General features: G+C 44.6%; 1 protein-coding gene across 2 annotated transcripts in view; it reads right to left on the minus strand.

The window, feature by feature from the left end:
- The window catches only part of LOC126531178 (membrane-associated transporter protein-like), a 74,130-nt gene that overhangs the window by 22,195 nt on the left and 29,748 nt on the right, over positions 1–22,187 (minus strand). The window contains exon 1 of one of the 2 annotated variants that reach the window (XM_050178605.3): positions 17,040–17,590. The exons of the other annotated variant lie outside the window; for it this stretch is intronic. The gene's annotated coding sequence lies outside the window, so the exon portion shown is untranslated. Of the gene's footprint in view, positions 1–17,039; positions 17,591–22,187 lie in introns of those variants that run through there. 2 annotated transcript variants of the gene reach the window in all.

The raw sequence follows: 22,187 nt of genomic DNA on the forward strand, positions 1-22,187 counted from the left end.
GACATCGCTGAACAGAAGTGGAACTCGGCCATTAAGAGCTCGGAAAACCATCGGTAGCTTTGGGCTGTCTAGAGAGCCTACGATGCGGAGGTTAGATAGGACTTAACTGTCCCCACATGGGAGCGGCTCGCCGTGTCGCCCTAGGGAGGCGCTTCTCAGGATGCTTTCAATAAAGTTCTTCGTACCCGTACCCGTATATGCGCCAACTACTGGGGGCTCCGGGTCCTGAGCCCCCTCCGGAGTTTGCCGCAGGGGGCAGCCCCCCCCCCCCCCCCACCTTAAGTGTCATTGCCAGGGTTTTGTCACCCGCATCATCTGAGGTTTCTTTTCGGTTGCCTAGACCTTTTCACTTAAAATTTTATTGTGGTTATTAATAGCTTTCTGTTTAATTGTTGACGCGGACATGCACGGATTTTAGTTCAAACTTAGCTTTATTGCTGCAAGTTCTGACAATAGGTGGACAAGCGCATTAGAAGCATCAGCGGCGGCTGCCTCATGTGTATTTTCTCACTTCAACATTGTTTTAAATTTCCACTGTAAACACCATGCGCATATACATCATATGCACAGTATAAAGTTTGTTATATTTTTGAAAGAGGAGCAGGTAGCGAATTAAAAATTATTTCTAAAGGTCTACAGCCTATGCCTAGAAAATGAATATGTTGCTGTATGTTCACCTCGCATGACCTTTTTACGCTGAAATAAACCTGCAGATTTCAGCGACCCCTTCGGCAAAGTCTTTTATCAACGGCGTGGGAAATGCACGGGAATGATATGTGTCTTAGTATGGTTTCTCTTTTCAGATAAGCAATGCTAACGACTCATAAAAAAAAAAAACGCTTCTGACGATGGCTACGAACTGGCGTCAGAGGCGCATGCGTCGTCTGTATGGAAACAAAGCTTTGCATGAGCGGAGGTCTGCTTGCGGCGGCTGCTGTGAATTGGTCCCCCGCGTCACCCACGCGCTGCCTCTCGCTATCTCCCGATTAGCGAGGCAGTCACGCCACACTTGGCTCCGTTTGCAACGTGCCGCGCGAGACAAATTGTCCGCGCCAGCCAGTAAATTGCGAAATGAAAACACGTATAGAGCTACCCTCAAATTTCGCATTAAGGAGTATTGTAATCGTTAGTGAATTTTTCTCCACCAGTATACTCTAAACGCATCTTGCCTATCTAGACTGCTGACTGGCTGATGCTTCTATCAACTTTAAATCCAAGCGCTTCCGGAAGGTGCACGTTACCTAAAGCTCTCACCGAGTGAATCCATTCGCATACTATTAGGATGTGTTGAGTGATTTCCAGATCTTTCCAGAAAACATCCTGGAAAGGAATATGGGCTAAAAGTTGAGTAAGCAGCTTTGACTGGGACTTTGACTAGCAGCTTTGCGTACAACCAGACATTGGAGATGAACGTGCGCATTGCCTCTTGTTTCACATGAATGCGCTTCGGCTGTTCGCATTCTTTGCCAGTCATCGTTGATTAATTCTGCTTAAGTCCTTTTTAGTCTTCAATTCATTTGTACTTTCGATATTGATGGTGTTGGTGTTGCTAGCTTTTGCGTTGTGGGAGTTATTTTTAGCGCAATATTTTCAACGGGGAAGTCTTAGAGCTCATCAAGAAATACCCCCAATTTATTTCTTTCCACGAAAAAAGAATGCTACTTTGTTTTCAGGCGCTTTGTGTTTGGAAAAAAATATATAGAACGGAAGGCAGTGCGCGAGATCTAAAAGCGTGTCACGTGACTAGACGCTTGCGTGACGCGACATTTATGCCATCTTGCAGGTGTCAAGTGCAATGATTGTGCTACACTGAACCCGAATGTATGAATAGGCCGCAAACAGCAAATATGATAGAGAGGAGATGGCGTGACCGTCATTTCAGATGCACTTTCAAGTGCCGGCAAGATACCATCCCCGTTTATTCAGTCTGCCGAAAGCAACAATACCGACACTATTTGAATAATTGCCCAGCGTTATTTATCGGTATATCGCATGGACTTTATTTCTGCCATCGCTTTTTTGGCAAAAGCGGAAGACAACGCGAGCGTCTTGGGGCCATCTCCGTTCCTTACAATCCATTCGTGCACCATGTCTGCATGAAGCATCGACCTCTAGTTCGAAGCATGTTTGTAGGCAATAATGTCCCGGCTCGCAAGTGCTTTGCCACTTGATACCTTTTCACATGTCGGGCACTTTCTATTGGGCTGAGAAAAATTTACAGCGCAGCCATCTTCACGGAAGACGCCCGTATCCCGTGTTTTGGGGGCCCGTTAAAGAGCCCAGGTGTTCGAAATGTCTGGAGTGCCCCACTACGGCGTGCCTCATAATGATATCGTGGTTTTCGTACATACAGCCCGAGAATTTAATTAATTTTTATTAATTATAAATGATAAAAATAATTAAGGGATTTCTCGATATACTCTTCTTCTTCTACATAGAAGGTATTGCTTTTAAATCAATAATTTAGTCTATTACTTGCTCTCTGTAAACAATGATGTAAGCTGAAAGTTAAAAAAAATGCCCAAAAAGTTGCCCAAAAGTGAACAATACTTCGTGTTTTGCCTTCCCGTGGCGCTCACCTGATTTATTTAGTTATTCCAACCTAGTTAGCCAGTACACGCGGTGTACGAACTTACATGAAGCGCTTATATATATTATGAACTTTTTGCGATTTACTTATGCGCACTTGCGTTCTCTCCGTCATTCCTTGCTCGGATGTCACTAGAGCGGCACCACCGTCCCACGAAAATCATTTCTGTAAGTAATATTGCTATTTCTATGACGTCTCAGCCAACATTACTTAGACAAGAGTAATTTTATTTACTGATACGTCACATAGTATTCAGTTTAATAGCTCTTGTTGAGATACTAAATGAGAGAGGGAAATGCAGGGAGGCTTAATAGGTAATCAGGGAGGCTTGATAGACATTGTGCACTTTACTACCCTACATGTGCAGAGGGGCAGTGAAATAGACAAAGAAGACAGAAGTTCAGGTCAATCACGTGCACCGAATTCGTACCAAAGTACCCAGTATATGTATCTCAGCTATTGTTCCTGATTAGTTTGTTGCTTTCCTTCTCGCAATCCTTCCTCTCTAGCGCCTTGAGAAAGGCCCTGAAGTTACAAAGGAGTAAATAAATAAGTATATAAATAAATAAATATTTCAATCAAATATTTAGGCTTATGTAGCACTGTAGACCAGAAGAACAGGCATTTTTCGTACAGCGCAGCGATGAACGCCACCATGATTGATAAATACCTTCGCGAAATATATACCTTTGCTAGAACATATAATTGAATTTGCACCATTGCATATCTTCGTTACTTTTTCTGCATCGTTAATTTTCAAAGAGAAATGTAACAATAGACGGAGGAACTGGTTATGAGATTTGGAAACATTAAGTAGAGACAAACAGCCAAATACAGCGGTGAATATCAACGACGAGGCACAAAATGATAGTTAACGTTTTAATATAAGTGCTGCGCATTAATCTCATGTAATAGGGGGGTGGGTGGAGGGGGTGTTGAGTCGTTTTTTACTGTTACAGTTAGTCCGACAGGAATAAAATAATTTCAGATTTACTTCAAGTAATTTGCAGCCCCACGAATGCGATCACGATGCAACGATTGGTGCAGTTGGTGGGAAGTGTTGACAATGGCTTCTATAATAATAATAAGAAAAGTAAGGCAAAATCAGGGCAAGTGTTATTTCCAAACCCCATAAAAAAATAAGCCAATAACTCACACTTAGGGCTGTCACTCAAACAGCAAAAGAAAGATGCAATGCTCACATGGCATTCGGGGTTATTACATGCTGAGTTTTTGTTTTTTCAATCACCTTTGAGAAGGCTGAAAAATACTCACTAGTTTAAGTTTTTTTTCTACGCTTGTGGAACAGTACTCGTACAGTAGTAGAAACTGCAACTGGCACAGAGCAAACGCTGCAGGGCTTGTTATGCAGAAACTGCTACATAGATAAGCACGCCGTCATGTCAAGTGCAGATCACACCCGCACTCATAAAAACAACCTTGCGACAAACCACGCACCCAGATACAACAGATGGTTTTTGACTGGAATGCGAAAAATAAAGAGCATGGTATCCTCATCATATATGAAGCTAGGACTCATAGGCGCCGATTACGGAGGGGGGAGGGGGGCTCCGGGACCCGAACCCCCTTCGGAGTTTTCACGGGGGTGGGGGCTGAGCACTCACCCCAAGCTAACGTGTCATTGCCACAATTTTGTCACCCACATCATTTGGGGCTTACTTTGACACGCCTCGGCCTTTTCGTTTAAAATTTTATTGTGGCTAATAGCTTACTGCATCATTGTTAGCGCGGATGTGCATGGATTTTAATTCATGCTTTGCTTTATTTCTGCAAATTCTGACAATAGGAGAACAAGCGCATTAGAAGTACCAGGGGCGGCTGCCTCATCCGTATTTTCTCGCTTCAACATTGTTTTAAATTTCCACTGTAAACACCATATACATACACACTATATTTCAATATACATACAGGACAAAGTTTATTATATATTTCAAGATAAGGAGGTGGCCAATTATCCATTATTTTTCAAGGTATGGGTAGCTTATGCCTAGAGTATTAATACGTTGCTGTATGTTCCCCTCGCTTCAAAATGCTTTGCGTGCTTTCTTGACCCCGAAAAAAAAAAAAAAAAAACTTATTGACTTTAGTGCCCCTTCGGCAGTCTTTTATGAACGGCATGTGAAATGTACGTGAATGATATGTGTCTCGGTATCGCTTCTCTTTCCAGTAAGCAAAGCTAACGACTCATTAAAAAACATTTCTAACAATTTACAACATTTGTTAGGGATGGTAACATCGTCACTTGCATGCAGAGGTCATAAATATATACAGGGTGTCCCAATTAACTATCATGCACCAAGATTTAAAAAAAAAGGGCTATGCGTTACTCGAAGAAAACCTAATGCACATTGTTTCCAGTACAGTGGAGTAGATGGCATGGCATGGCAAGAACTTTATTTTGGTCCACAGGAACTAGGGCCCGAGGGCAAAAGCCCCCAGGCTAAGTCGGTGGCTCCGCCCACGTAGGCACCGGTAGGCCAAAGGCTCTCCCGATGTCGTGAGCTCTCCGGACGGTCAAGAGTTGATCTTGGAGGTCTTCGCTGGATATGCACCGACTCCAGTCCTCCTCACTGTTCAGATCCGAAGCGCTTTGGTTGGGGCACAGCCAGAACATATAATAAATAGACACGGAGTGTGTCCACAACTTTTACATTCCGCGGGAAAATCCTGGTCAATTTTGTTAAGCACAAAAGGTGTGGGATAAGATTTAGTTTGAATCATTCTTAATGTGACTTCCTGAGCTCGGTTGAGCTTCTGATGGGGGGGAGGAAAAAACCTCCTGCCGTCCCTATAGTGTGAGGTGATCTCGTGAAAAGTACTAAGTGGGTCTTTGTAGGAGCCGCAGTCATCCTGGAGCAGTTCCTGATCTGGTGAGCGGCATGTGGGATTTCGCACAGCGGAGTGAGCTTGCTCGTTAGGAGGCTGACCAAGTGGCACTGATGAGCTGGAAACCAGACTAGGTGTGAGCTATCCAGTTGCTCGTAACTATGAATATTAAGACTGTGTATAAGTAACTTGTGTGCTTCCATTGAGACGAAGCTGGCTGAGTAGTTCCTAATAGCTGTACGGGAATCGGAAAAAATCTTGGAGCTTCTCCTCATTGTAATTGCAAGTGCTATGCTTGATTCTTCGGCAGCGTGAATTTAGCTCGTTCTTAGTGACGCCGCGCTTATTAATTTACCGCTCTCATCGACCACGGCAATAGCGTAGCGGTTTCTCGATCCATAACTGGCTGCATCGACAAAAAGAGCTGAGCTTTGTTGTTGGTGCAGTTTACCCAGAATGCATTTGGCCCTGGCGTCCCTTCTGCCCTTGTGGACAGGATGAATATTCCTAGGTATGGGGTCCACAAGTAATTATCTCCACCTTCTTGGGTATTTGAACTTAGAGACGTGTCCTCCTCCAGGCCAGTATTCCGACTTCATCTAGAATTTTGCACCCGGGCTTAGTGTTGGAGAGTCTTGCAATTTGTGACATCGAATGCGCCTCAATGAGCTCATCTATAGTGTTATGAAGTCCTAACTTGTTGAGAAGTTCGGTACTCGTACCGTGCGGAAGTCCCAGAGCCCTTTTGAGTCCGGAGCGTATAAGTGTGTTTAGTTTAACCTTCTCTCCTTTCCCCCCCAGTTCAGGTGTGATGCAATGTACGTCACATGACTGATGAAGAATACTTGATATGCTCTGATTAGATTGTCCTCCTTGAGGCCTGCATTTTGATTTGAGACCCTGCCCAGGAGCCTTAAAGTACTGTTGGCCTGCCCTGTGAGACGGTTTAGGGCAGTAGCATTACAGCTCCTTGCGTCAATGAGAAAACCCAAAATTTTAATTGTGTCAACTCTGGGTATGACCCGTCCTGTGTTGTCTGTGATTTTAACTGGCAGAGTTTCTAAAGGCGCAAGGTTCCTAACACCCTGTCTTCCCTGTTTAAAGAGCAGCAGCTCAGATTTACTAGGTGATAGTCTGAGTCCGGTGCCCTTAAGGAAGGATTCTGTGGTGTCTACGGCTGCTTGTAGTGTCTGCTCTAGTACTGCGATTGACCCACTGGGGACCCACACTGTGATATCGTCAGCATATATGACGTGTCCCAAGCTCGGAATTTTGGACAATTCCTCTGAGAGCCTGTGCATGGCAATGTTAAAGAGGAGTAGGGACAATACCGAACCTTGTGGTGTGCCACCGTTGCCTAAATTGTATGGACTGCCTGTGACTGTCCCGAGTTTGACCCAAGCTGTACTATTAGCTAAAAGGACCTCACATAATTGTAAAAATTGCTTCCCAGGTTCAAGGTTGAGATTTCATGTAGGATATGTTTATGTGCCACCGGATCAACTGCTTTGATAAGATCTAGACCCAGGAGGCCCTTTACGTCCCTGCTAGGGTCGTCAATAATAGTACGTTTGATCATGAGCATGGCGTCCTGTGTGGATAATGTCTTCCGAAAATCTATGAGATTGTGCCTGAAAAGCTCTTGGTTTTCTGTGTTCTACTATCCTGTTATGAATAGCATGTTCGGCTACCTTGCCAATACATGGAGTGGAGTAGATGCCAGTAACCTTATTTTGCTACAGAGATTTAATTAGGTAACTGCAAATAATTTTCGAACTCGAGACGTACTATCCTAATTATCCAAGTGTCAATGAGGCATTTGTAGGCACAATCAAGGGACATCTTACTGCGGCGTTTTCAGTGACGTACAGTCGCGGACAGAATAAAATGGACCACGGGGTCTCCGAAAACGTTCAATTCCCGAGCACCCTGTAGCAGTAACCAGTAAAACTGCCCACGACAACGTTGTTAGCATATTCTAGTCGAGGTCCAAAATGCAAATACCAGATTGCGTTGTGAGGTTGGGGAGATATTCAGCTTTTTCTTAGATTTCATGGTCCGTAATATTCTGTCCGCGACTGTACAAATTGCGTACTTTTCCCGACTGATCAATAAACCCAGAACGAAAGCCAGAACAAAATCCAGAACGAAATAAACGGAATAAAGAAAGACATAGTGATCAAGCTAGTTTCATATCTGCCGCGCCCCGGCCGAAGTAACATGTCGCGTTTGGTGTTAGCTGGAAACAAGCTGTGATAGTTGTTGTCTTAGGGTAGATAAATTGCTCGGATGCCCTTCTTTCTTATTTTTTGGCACAGGACCTATCACTATAAAAGTGAATTGACAACGTCGGTGCAAAGGTTTAAAGGTGCGTGTTGTTTCGTCCCAGTCGCCATGTCTCTCTAATGAGCAGAAGGTAGAGATGATCCTTGCCTTGGAAGCTGCAAATGGCAGCAAGAGGAAGGCCGCAAATATATATCGGTTATGGAAGTGTGGTGGTAGACCAAGCGCATCGATTACCATCAGAAGTTATGAAGACATCAGAGAAACCGGCAGCTTCAGGAAATAGCGGCGGATGACTCCATCTTTGAGTCCTAGCCTACGCACGAATGTTCTAGCATTTATGGCCGCCAACTCTTATGCTACCATGCGGGACGTGGCCGCCCAAGTATCAGTTTCCAAGTCACCAGTTGGAGGATTCTAATTTCACCCTTACCATCTTAACAAGCACCAATGCTTGGAATATCGGGAGAATCGTCTAGATTTCTCGAATTGGGTCCCCACGAAAGTCGATGAGTTACAGGACTTTTTGAGCAACATCGTGTGCACAGACGAAGCCGAATTTTGTAGAAACAGCCAGGTAAATTTGCATAATGCACACTATTGGAGTGACTCTTATGCAGACTGGGTAAAGCGCAATCGGCACCAGTGCAAGTGGTCGTTCAATGTGTAGTGCGAAATTACGCCAGTGCTATAATCGGTCCCGTCTTCTTCGATCACACCCTGACTGAACAGCGCTACGCGGACGAAATCGTTGAAGGACTGGTGGATGAGTTTTTCAGCGAAGTTCCGCTGTCACGTGTTCTACTTCTGTGGTATCAGCAATGTGGGGCGCCGGCACACAGCAGCAGCAGAGCACGAAACTCGCTGGATGCACTTTTCATGCGCAATAGATTGGGAGGCACGGGCCTGTGAATTGGCCGGCTAGGTCACCTGACCTCTCTCCACTCGATTTCTTTCATTGGGGTTATGTGAAAGATCGCGCTTACATGATTAAGACGGACGTCGGTTTAGCTCAAGGCAAGAATAATGGATGTTCGCCGTAGAATTGCAGCATCGGGCATCAAGAAATCCACTAAAAATGTGATAAAGCGGACTCAGTACTGCGTAGCTGCAGAATGAGACCTATTTGAACACGCCCTCTAGGCAGCAGCTGGTGTTCGACGGCGCTTTCGAATTCATAGATAATAAGGAGACACTCAACTCTGATGCTCGTTTTGTGCAGACATCCCGAGTATATTACACCAGGGAACATTGCTTCTACTCGCCTCTTCTACGTTGTCTCGTGTAGGTCTGTGTTGCAATCGCGCTTCTCCGTTTCACGGTTCCTTCGCGGTTGATCGCGCAATTATACGAAACACTCTAGTGTACTACCACAACACCACGTCAGTTCCACCGAATGCTTACGCATCTTTCAGATAAATTCCCAAAAAAGATTTTGGGAGGACCTCTTTTTATTTTTATGTTCTTGTAGAGACGTCCCGATTTCCAAGCCGGCTCATTTAGAAGTGGCATACTTACTTTTTTGAACGCATCGTTTTTGTCTTTTCTCTACACGTGGGTCGCTTCCCGGTCTGTTTATTTCATTTTTTTATTTTTTGCCACGAACCTGTTTTTGCAGCACGTATACACTCTCATAAAAAATGAAACCGTCACTTTAATTTGGCTTTGGTCCGAAGCAAGTTTCTGGCGCGAAATATAACTGCACGGCACACTCCTTCGATGCGGTGCGAGCAAAGCCGGGATTTTGAAACATTCTATGCCTATTACATTGCTTTTCACGTTTCGTGCGTGGTCAGAGCGGTACTTCGGCTGCGTTATCAAGGCCGTTTTGTTATTAATATGATCAGTCGGCCGAGAGAGACGGATAATAAGTGTGATGCGGAAATGAGAGCAATGATTAGCCGCGAAGCTGCGAAACTTGCTGTTGGTGCTCCTTCCTTAAGTGATGCGCTGTCTTGGGGTTCGCGACAGGCAATGCAGTTGCTTTCAATTAGCTTATTTGATGGCATTGCTTTATGATGCAGGTGGGAGCGCAGTCACGGGGTATTTTTCATATTTCGTGAGGTTTCTTTGCCAGTCGGAAAAAATTGTACGCAATTAGAACGTCGCTGAGACACCCCACTTATTTGTCATTTGGGGGTGCCTACAAATGCCTCATTGACACTTTCATAATCAGGGCAGTACTTCTCGAGTTAGACAATTAATTGCAATCACCGAATTAAATCTAAGTACCGAAAGAATTACTGGTGGCTACCGCACTGTACGGAAAACAATATGCACTAGGTTTTCCTCGAGTAACGCAACTTCTATATTTTAATGTCTTGATGCATAATAGTTGGGGCACTCTGTATAATTCCCTCAGTAACCGTAATGAGGCCAAGCCAGATTCACTTGAAGTCAAAATCAACAACAGTCAAGCGCAGCAGAGCTTACGCTCGGACTCACAGAAAAAAAAAGAGAGAGAGAGAGAGAGAGAGAGAGAGAGAGAGAGAGAGAGAGAGAGAGAGAGAGAGAGAGAGAGAGAGAGAGAGAGAGAGAGAGAGAGAGAGAGAGAGAGGAGACTGCAGTTTCGCCGGAAAGGCGGAGCAGTATTAGTGATAGCGATGTATGCGACAATTACCCGACGGCCGATTACACCGCCAAGAGATGCCAGATTCTTGGTGATGCGAGAAGACTCAGGCTGTGAAATTGAACTGTCTCCGACTATGAGGTCTTGTAAATTCTCATATAAGGCCGTCACTTCAGTGAACAATTCTTCGAGGTCGAACGAAGTTTCTTCAAGTGCAAGAAGCATATATGTATATACGGGGTTCGGAAAGCTGGTCGGGCCCCAGCCCAACCCCGGAAAAATGAGAACTTTCCATCTATGAAACTAGAAAAAGCAGAAGAAAAAAAAAGAAAGTAAGTGCCATGTGTCTTATGTCTGTGCGCTTTGGTAATAGATAACAAAATATGCGCAGTCAAGTGCAAAAGTTAGAGACCATGGCATAAGCAAGAAAAAGTAATTTCTTCTAGCACGGCCGGGCAACATGAAATAGTATTACTGTATGACACTGGTCAAGCAGGCGCACGTAGGCAGTACCAGTCGATTCCAGCCTTTATACCTAGGCAGCCAAGAAAAAAAAAATAAAGATTAGCCGCACTTCTGCTTCTTAAACTTTCACATTCGAATATACCTGTAGCATTACACTCCAAGGGCAGCAGCGTCAGGTTTGTGAACCTGTGGTTAACGTGCTGACCATTGGGACGAATGCGCTTAGGACAAACTGCATGCACAGTTTTGTTTAGCTTCAAAGAAAGGCTGGCGTAAGGTACATACAAGAAGAGCTAAATGCATGCAGTGAGACATCTGCTGTGTGCCAACTGAAAATGATTTGTGTCTGGTGTTCTATATCACAGATAAAAAAAAAAAAAAAAACGTGGTCGGAGCCTTGGTTGACAAGTACCGCTCGGAATGCAGCCTTCTAAAATAATTAAATATTAACAACTCCACGAAGCCTGACAAAAATGCATTGGATGCTTGATTTATGACGCAAAAGTGTGTGTGGTCGTGTGCCGGTTCCTAGAAACATTGCAGTGTATTTGTAATATTCCATTTTCTTTCTATGCCGTTTAAAATTTTCACCTCAGCCACATGACTGCGTATTGTTCTTTTTGCTTCTGGCACTTTATGACACGTACAATACAGCCTCCACGACGCGCACAAGCGTCGGAAAAATTTAAAGCGCGCCCGTGAACCTTGACTTGGATAAACGTCGGTACTGTCGTGTATAGACACAAACATGCATTTAATGGTGCTCGCATGACGGCGAGTTGCTCATGAATGAACATTACACGAGTCGGTATTCAGCGACAGGTGGGTTTACAAAACACGGCACACACAGCACACACTCCGTGCGGAAGTGCGGCACGCATAAATATGAACGAGCACTCAGGCACCGAGGCGAGCTTAGGACAACCACAGGGGATGAGCAGCTGCCTTTCCGCGGGAGATGTTCCTTCATTATTAATTTGTTGAAGTATACAGACAATTTACTCTAAGGTAGATAGACGTGGGCTTACCACAATTATTCTTTGCCTATAACGTTCGTTTGCTAAGCACGAGGTTCGCGGCGTGGTGACCGCACTCTGATTGGGGGCGGAGGGCAAAAAATACTGATGTACATGAAAGAGTAGTTTGAAGAAATTCAAAAAACCAAAATCAATGCAAAGCCCTCCACTATTATTACGTCTCTCATACCAGACCTGCTGGTTCGGGATATCAAATTGGCAGAACTAATATTTTAGAGGACCAATAAAGCATTCAGATCCAACGCACACGTTGGAATCTGTATGCGAAGCAATGTTTTCGTGAAGTGGCTAATTAAGCGCCAGGAAACTAAATGGCAGGCGTACACGCGTCTTGTCATCTTACATAACGCATTAATCTCATACCGTGTTTATATTTATGCACCACGCATTATAGTGAGATTCAACGCTTATGTACAGCAATAAACATCGTTCTCAAGCTATGCCGAAATGCAAGCAGCAATTCATGCAAACGCACGCTATGAGACATCGAGAAAATGACGTCACGAAGACGACGGCAACGTTTGATGACTCTCGGGAGAAGAATGGTGAGGAGAGGTGCATGGAAAAGAGAAGTACTACACGAAAAGCAATGGTAAGATTGACTATTAGTCTTCCATTTCGTTGCTGCGTATGTGGCCTAATGGAGACGGGCGTGGCGACCATGCTCTTGCACGTGCTACGAGGTGGGATGCATGCGTCATTTGTTTCAAAGAGCTACTCGACGTCGGAATGGCCGTTGAATGTGTGCGACTGTGGCCTAATGGTATAGGGTATCGGGTTGTGCTGGCAGAAGAAGATAGCTATTTGTTGAGGGGCCTTGTCCAGATCGCCGTTCTCTGGTGGTAGGATTGAACATCAGTCTTTCTCAGCACAACAGGTGATCGCCACCTGTTGATGCCCTGTTATGATCACCTGCTGCGTTGAGAGACCACGAGGTTCGATCCAGACATGACAGAACATTTAAAGCGAGCTTTCTTAATGAACTCTCCCGGACATTACTGAGCGTGGATGATGACGATGATGCTACTGTTGCTGCTGCTTCTGCTGTTTTTGTTGTCTTGCAACAAAGCCCACACACGAGACGTTTAAAGCGAGCTTTCTTAATAAACTATCCTGGATATTGCTGATTGTGGATGATGCTGCTGCTACTGCTGCTACTGTTGTTTTTGTTGTCTTGCCGCATAGCTAACACACGAGACAGCATTCGTATCACGAATGAGCTTATGTGCAGCCATCCTATACTACTCATACAGATGTGATAATGGCTGGCTCTGTTTTCTATGGAATGAGGAAATGACCCAACAAACGGTACCTAAATATCCTCAGTTCAAAAAATATACTACGCCTTTCTTCTTTCCCTGGGTTTTGCGTGTCTACTGGGCCAGTTTCTCGCCGTGTGTAGTGAACCGATCCTGGAGACAGAGGCGCACTGGACTGGACTTGGAAAAATGTGCCGTTGTCGGATATATATAAATAAAGTGTAATGCATGGTGGCGTCAGTCACCGGATATCAGTCTCTGCGTCTTGCCGTCTCGCCTGGTAGGCGCGCAGTCGCTATGCTGCAACACGCTTGGCAAAGAAGATCAGTTTGATATAATTTAATTAACCGCTTCATGAAATTTTCACTTCGCATAGATACCAACATGTGCGTTGGATATGCAGATTTTTTTAATGTTCCATTTGTGAACCATTCGCCACGACAGCAACGACAGCCATGGTCAGCAATAGCGAAGAGTGTTCACAAATAATGTCTCGCTTTAAGAAAGGACGACTTTTCTCGCAAGAGGAAAGGGAAGAAACGAGGACAATATAGAAGCAGTAGCAATAAGCTAGAATCAATTTACATGCTGTTCAAGATCATACGCTATGAAAGTTAGGCGCTCACTTTTAGGATTTGGGACAGATAAATAACCACTTTCGGATGCGTAGGGTTACTGTTCTTAAAGTTGGAGGACTGTCATGCATCGTCAAACGTCAGTGAATCTGTCTCAACTGGCTCTATGAATCGTGGTGTAATTGAGCAGGCATACACTATCCGTTTGTTCTCACGCAAAATATGTCATCGCCGCAAGCAGCTAGACATATGTCGCTTAGATACTATGAGCGCTTGTCTAAACCTTTACGTAGCACGGTGAAAACGTCGTCCCCTCCTTTCCGTACATCGCACAGGTTATACCTTCCTTATTTCTCCATCGTCACCATGTCGGTCTTTCTATGGCTTCCTCGCATTTCATCGTCGTCGTCAGCATTTAGTCTTCGTTACCGCGCGGCGCCCGTTCGAAAGCATTGCCTAGTATTGGCAGCTGCTATCACAAATCAACCAAGCACAGGTTATAGACGACAGTTTCGTTATATAAATTAATTCGATTTGAATCTTAAGATTATTGTTCTGCGCAGTAATGAGGGGGGGGGGGGGGCAGTGCTAGTAAATTAAGTTACCCTCGGGCCTATGCAGAGATTGGGACGTGTTGCTAACTTACATCTTCGAACGCGGGACAGGTCCTTGATGATGCGGCGAATTTGTCGTGGCTAAACTGAAGCGCAATCTTCTTTCCCGAACGTTACAGTGCAATGACGACCATTTGATTTCATTGCATTAATCTGGATACTGCGTTTTCGACTACTGGAGCATAAATAATAATGGATTTATGTAAGCACTAGCTGCACGCGTTCGAAGCGCAGTCTAGATGAGGGTGAGCGAAGGTAAGGTACACTAACATAAGAACATAATGTCGGAGCTTCGCAAGTTTATGTGTGCAGTACGCAGTGCGCAGGCTTTCGCACGGATGGGCGTTGCGTGTGCAGTGCATTAAATGTTTTTGTTTTACGACATGCATGAGTTCAACAGCAATCATTTTCTTTTCTCCCGGTGTGTATGGATGTGGTCACTACCTTCGTGTGCACAAATGTAATCGCGCTAGCTGCGTCTCCTAATTTTATGTGTGCTTCCGGTCATACAATTACTAAACGATTACTAGAAGTTACGCCTGGAGCTGCAGTGCTTCAGCTACCGTCGGAATGGATTTGCGCAGTCTTGGTGCTTGTGGCTTAGCACGTTCTCGTGCCGTTATTTAGCGCCTCTCTCCTTTCTAAACCCTTCCTAAATTTCAAAGAGTGCACAAGTTTTGAAAAGAAAAGGCACGAAAGCGATGCCTTTCTGCGCGCATTCATAATCATTGCGAATTGTTGTGTTCATAATGAATTTTCGTTGTTGTTGTAAGTGGTCAATTTTCAAACTAACAAAGCCACTACGAGGAAAGAAGTAGGACGGTTGGTCAAGTTTATGTATTACCCATAATTTCTATGCTGGCTGGACCACCGTATTTGCAGCTCCTGTAGGCACTAGCACCACAATTCCTCTAGTAATTTTTGTATGAGAATTTATTCCTCCGGCGATCCGCGCACGGTATCGTTGGCCATTTTTATACAGAAGCATTTATTATTTTTTTTAATTCTAACTTTTATTTTGTTCATTTCGTTCTCTCTCTCTCTCTCTCTATTGATTATTTATTTTTTGCGAAATTCAGAAAGATAAGTATGCAATCGTAAATAATATACGCTGACCGCTCCGGGGAAGTCAGGACCAGCTGTGGATGACGTCATCAGATATTTTGTTTCTGGTTCTCTACGGAGTAAGCGTACTATTCGACCTACCAAGTGGGCAACCGGTTGAGTGAGCTGCGATGCAGTGCATTGACCGCAATGGTCATTTTGCCTGCTGTTTATTTTGTTGCCTCGTAAACTTACGCGACTGTATACCTAATTTTCACGAATTCCGCCCGCGAAAGTTGATTACAAAGGCGTGACACGTACGCTTTTTATTGTCGCGGCATCAAGAATATAACCGTAGTGCAGGAAAATTCGACTGATTCCACAAACACTTTGTGTGGGCAAGCTATACGTAAGAATTAGTAAAGGCAGGGCGCAGAAGTCCAGGACCAGTTCAAGCATGAACCAACTATAGTCCAAGCAAGAGTTTTACTTACTATACGTAAGACAGTCTGCTCGAGATGCCGCTGCGTTTTCCGCAATTCGCACTTGCAAACAGAAGCAGTTCTGTATTTGTGTGCGTGTGTGCTTGTTCGTTATATGTTTTCTCTCATCTTTCGCAGCCGCTTTCCCCCCTTCCCCGGTACAGGATAGCCAGCCAGAGAAATCTTCTGGTTAACTTCCCTGTCTTTTCTTTGCTTTTATCTCTCTACCTGAAGAGCGGCGTAGAATGCATGTCAATCGACTCAGTGGGTGCCGACGTGACAGAAGAAAAATGTATTCGCATGTCACGCTTTTTCTACAGATCATCAAGAAGTTCAAGGACACTGTCGTGGGAGGCTGTGGATATTTTGCTACGGCTAGGGATTTTTGTTTCATTTTGCGTGCGCCTAAGTACGCGAGTGTTTTTTTTAACGCTAATTATAGGCAGGACGCGCCAACAGGAACAGGACACGAAAAGAGCGGATAAGATGTGCTGACGTCCTGCCTTTCCTCTCTGTCTCTCTGCTCCGCATTGAGCCGGTTATTCGCCAACTGGCGTGCTTATTATTTTTGTTTTACCTTATCGATTTTTTGTACTATCGTATATCGTTAAAATGTGGCCGCCGCGTCGGGTAATATAGAATCGACGACCTCGTGCAGGGGTAGCGAAACGCCACGGACACTGCATTACAGCGGGGGCTAAGTCGCTCCTTTTTCACCAGTTACGTGAATTAAGAACTACACATATTTTCCTTTTTTGGCAACTGAAGAAGCAGAGAAGTAGTAATAAGACGAATACTTGCAGTAACTGGCCCAATCACGGTGTGTATCGCAGAAAGAAAGCATGTGTAACACAGCTTCGTATCAATCGTTTCTCGCGGAGAACGTGTGGTAAGCAAGTCTCGTCGTCTTTGCTGTGCGAACCGTATGTTTTACAAGACAGTGAAAAGAGGACACACGTAACGTACAAACCGGCAACAAACGGTGACTATGCACGCGTTAATTTTGCAAGCCGTAGAAAAATCGAGGAACAAGCGTCGACTTCCGAGTTGCTTCTCGACCATCTGCGGAAAAAAAAATCTAGTCAAAGAAACAAAGGACAAGAGAAGGGAATTCATGTCATAATAAATGATGCACCAACTGGCCCGGATTTCAACTCTCGTGCTTCTCAACCCTTCGATGCCTCGCCGAATCAGAAACCACGTGTTCGAAAGACCGCTGGAAGCGTCGGTTGTCATACGAAGCATGGTATAAGCGAACGAAGCTCTGCACTCACCTTGCTGACATTCTGGGCGGTCCGTAAGTTTCCACCGCGCAAACAACCGGCGAAATCCAGCCACACACACAAAAAAAAGGAAAGAAAAGAAAAAGAAAACGGGTGCGCTAGGCCGTACACTGCAAGGCCGCGGACCCTCACGCACGCACACCAGTCATCGCGCAGGCATCGTAACAAACGAAACGCACGCACATACACACACAATAAAACGCCTTCGTTCGCGAGCGCACTGCACTGCTGTGCCTGTGCCCAGAGTCAAACGACGGAGAGGAAAAAAAAAAAAAAACGAAGAGATGCGGTGAAGTCGGCGCAGGCTTCGGAGGGCATGCGGCCGAGGAGGTTCCTGCGGCCGGTCGCCCGTTGCGTGGAAAACTGCGCCGCCTATTTCAGTGCGTTGCGTTCCGTCTTCTTTCTCGAGGTAACGTCCAGACGAGCGTGACGTATATACGAAAGCGAGGAGAAAAACAAGAGGCAGAAAACCTGAACGCCCCGCAGCGAACGGTGCTATTACACCGAGAGCGCATCTCGGGCGAGAGTGGGATGACCTTGGAAACGTCCGACCGCCGGTAGTGAAAGGGGAGGTAAGAAAGCGCCAAGGTGAGATTCGCGAATTGCCCTTTAGGAAGTTGTGCTTGAAAGTCGGCTTCCCAAGGCGAACGAAGAAAGTGAGTTTTGCTTCTCGGGTGCATGGTTTGTGACTGTGTTATAGGTACAGGCAACGGTTAGCCCCGAAGATCGACGTTCGACGAGAGCAAGGTTTTCCTTGTTTTCCGCCATACCGGCATAGAAAAACCGGCTAGGCTCTATAAAGGGATGTTCTGGCGCACCGTATGTAATGTAGCATGCTGAGGCGGTCAGGTTGTGACTAATCATCGTCATAGTCGCACGAAAAAGAATTGTACGGCCGGTCTTACGTTACTGACTGCATGATTAAAAACAATCTTTTCTCGTTTCAATGATATCCTGCTGAGTGGCAGAGCACCATGGCCACACAGCTTGCGCGGACGGGTACCTTTGCCATAAACCAACTATACACCATAAAGCACGTGTCTACAGGCCCTTGCTTTTAAGGGTCCTGATCAGGCAGTCGTGTTACTTGCCCCGACAGATATTACTGTATCATCTCCTCGTAACGCATACTTTATATTTATAGCAAAACCTCCCTAACCATTGCCACAATATTATTAGATACATGTTTTACGTACTTAACAGCGGCAGATTTTCAGTCCTCTTCACAGCAATGATACATCTACCCTTAGAAATAGATTTACCATTGAAAATTCATGATAACTTGCTTGGGGCTCTTCAGTCATCCCTGGCCTTTGCGCCACTGAACACCACCGATCATCACCATATTTCAGGCGTGATGTATACATACATACATACATACATACATATATATATATATATATATATATATATATATATATATATATATATATATATATATATAATCTGGAATTACTAATGAATTCAGAGAAAGGGAATGTAAATTCGTCTGTCAGTTTATTTTGTAATTACCAGCGTTATACGTGATTATCAGTCACACATGGGGTGAACTATGGTGAATCAGGCAATTACGTAAATATCTTTCCTGAAATTATATAAAACCTCAAGGTGATACAGAACAAATTTATCGCTACTTAAGACAATGATGTTGCCGAGATTATACACAACAAAGTGCAGTCAAGGTACAAGACTTACAATATTCAGTAAAAAAAGAAAACGTCAGCAGTTGTTTGCGACCTTGCAGAATTACACACCGATTTCGAGCCAAGCTGTTCTTTTTTCCGAGCAGTTTAAATAGAGTTCTGGTTTCCTGTAATTACAGTTTAAAACGTTGCTCGTATTTGACGGTTCCGTTTGAAACCTTGCACGTGTGCAACGCTTTCGAGTACTTATTGTTAGGAATTTTTAAGAGCTTATAATTCGTCAGCACACATTTTGCTTCGCCTGAACATTAACTGCGGATCGGCTGCATGGGTAATTTATTGTAAATGTCGTAATTTGTACCCTCACTTTCAACTTCGCCTACACATTACTCATAGGGCCATAACGCGCTCCTTATTTTGGCCTAATATAACCAAGATACCTTCATTAGTTCGCCGAGGACCTCCCACAAACCCACTACGAACGTCTTATCACGTATGAAAATAGGTAAAAAAAAAAGAAAGCTAGGGTTCAGTAATAATTTGCGACGCTTCTAACTCGATTAGGAACGTAAAAATTTTGTCAGACATGGCACTTACCATGACCACCGCTCCCATTTGTACGAAATATAACCTTGTTGTAACCTACAGCTATGTCGAAACAATGGAAAGCAAAGCAGATAGCGGCCATTTCACACAAGACATATTTTTTATCAAAAGCTTCGTTTGATTCAATTCATTCAACTTCTCACAGAGATTTTCATAGCGTTCCCCCCATTTTCGCTTAATTTGATCTTTGCGGCATTTGTAGTTCTACCAGGGCAACGGGTTAAATTCTGCCCCTTTCGTTAGACACACTCACATATATATGCTCTAAAGTGCTTGCATGCGTAATTAATTACCACAGCCTGAATTACACGGCCACTTTGAACTTTGCCTACACATCAATCATTACCTCGTCCTTACTGTCACCAAACATAAAAAAAGCTGCCTTGTTTAGTTCACCAAGGACACCACGCGAAACAAATATACGTATCATGCAGTTAAAAAAAAAGGCAGGAATGAGAAAACGAGTATTTAGTAATTATTCGTGACGCTTTTAGGTAAGCCAGGAACATTAAAACCTCTCGACACATTGCATTTAAGCTGCGCCTATTCCTTATAAATATAAAGTTTGTGATATGCAGAGTTCTCTTGAAAATTTCGGAAATGTAGCTCATAACGGCAGCTTGACACTTTCGAACGCTATCTTCTGACTTTTAAAATTTTTTAAAAACCTTTTTCCAAGTGCGGTATTTGATCAACACGCATTTAACATCGCACACAAGCTTGGCGTAGCGTTCCCCCTATGTTTGTAAAATTTGACCTCTGCTGTAATTGCGATTATGCTAGAGCAGCGCTATAAGTTTTACCCCTCTCGTAAAACACACTAATAACGCTCCAGTCCATTTATTTGCATGTGCAATTCATTGTAAAAAGGCGCATTTAACCCGTATATTTGAAACGTTTCCTGCATGTGTTACCCATACCAGGCCCCTCGAAATCCCCAAAGGTGAACGAGGTGCCCTGTTTAATTCACCGAGGACACTGCGAGCCTTGTATGACGAATAAAAGCACGGGGAAAACGAGGGTTCAGTAAATATTTACAACGTTACACTAAAAACATGTACATGAAAGTATCGAAGCGCATTACACTAAAAATTATCCTAATTTTCACAGAATTTGAAGTTCATACCTGTTTTAGGAGTCTGGGAAACATTTGGAATAACGACAGAATAAGACTTGGAGCGCTTGATTAGGTAACTTTCTACAAAGGCTGCAATAAACCCACACATATGAAAAATTTATTGTTCGTCACTTTGAACACGATGCCTACTTCAATGAAATAAAAACACCGTGCTTCGCATAGTTTACCGATGAAACCAGGAAGAGCAACCAAATGCCTTGCATAACGCATACAAGTTGGGAGAAAGCAGGTATTTAGTAAATACTTTCAAAGCACATAAGTAACCTAAACAGTTCAAACTTTCGCTATATATATCAGCCATAAAGTGGCCTCCATTTATTGAAAATACAAAACCTATACTTTTTTTCCCTTCTGCAAGGGAACCTGTGCTAGTGTAACTATTATGTTGGCACAGCCCAAAAATAAAATGGACAATGTCAGAAGTGACGAATGTCGATTGAAAAAAAAAAGGCAAGGCAGTGTTGTAATGGTATTGTAATAGGTCTGCACATTCAACAGCGTCGTTTTCTTAACCATGAAACACAAAACAAAAACACGACACAAAAGAAAATCCGAGGACACCTGAATACTTCTTATGAGTTGGTAATGCGAAAGTATTAATGTCCACTTGAACGCCGCTGAGTGGTCCTTAGAGTTGTGAACTCCTCGCCGGCTAGCGAGCGCGTTGTGATTTGGCCTTACCGAGGCCCAATTAGAACGCGTGTGAGAACTAAAGCCCCTTCATGCACGTTTGCGCCGACCAGGTTAAGTAGCGCCAACCTACCCTCCTCCTCCACGCTCCTTCCTCGCTCACCCTCTCAGCTCCTGGCGTCAAGCGGAACTTGCGAAGTCCCAGCTTCTCATTTAGGCGGAAGCGACGTCACTTCTGCATAGAGGTGCGAGCGTACAAGCGAAAATTCAGGAACCGGAAATTCCGGAAGCGGAACGACCGGAAACGGAAACCAAGGAAGCGGAAACCCCGAAAGCGGAACTGGTATGAGCGACGAATCAGGGAACAGCGACGCACAACAAAGGTTGGCGCTTCTTAGCAAAAGCGGCGTTGACGCGTGGATGGAGGGGTTTTAGTGAGAACCTGCGCGGACATGGAACGCGCGGATAACGCAGGCTTTCGAGAGCGAGAGCAAGGGTGACGTGGCGTCGCGGCGATGCCCTTTCCCCTCGCACAACACCTCGTACTAACGCTGCAGTAGGCGTCCCCTTTCGCCGGCTCGGCTCCGTCGAGGCGCGCTCGCGAAGTGGTGTCTAAGCCAATGGGAAATTAGGTGCCGTTTCGCTCCCACAAATGACAGACGCCGGTTTTTCGATGAATGGGCCACTTGACGCTTTCGCACCAAAAACGGATCGGCCGCACAGAACAACCGCTGCCAAACCAACTCGCGCAGCTTTAGTCGACATTCTGAAGGTCGTTTTAACCAACATATCAAGGATAAATGGTGATTACACAGCAGCCTCTGGACGTACACACACACATACCCACACATAATCCAACAATTTGAGGCTGACTAAAATACTTTATAATCCCTCGCCCTTAGGTTAAATACAGCTAACTACTTTTATGTATTCAAATACGATTAGGCGGTTCCAAGAAACTGGGCATGATGCAAGAAGCGCAACGTGAAATTTGTAATGGCAGGAACTGCCTAGCGCCAGCTTCTTTCCGCAATGACAGCGTTTATGGCGCACCCCGCTCGTCGTCTGCTACACCTGTTCGCAGCGAGGCACGAAAAACAATCCTCACTGCCAAAAACAGGA

This window comes from Dermacentor andersoni, chromosome 5, assembly GCF_023375885.2.
Source record: "Dermacentor andersoni chromosome 5, qqDerAnde1_hic_scaffold, whole genome shotgun sequence".
In the NCBI taxonomy this organism is placed as follows: domain Eukaryota; kingdom Metazoa; phylum Arthropoda; class Arachnida; order Ixodida; family Ixodidae; genus Dermacentor; species Dermacentor andersoni.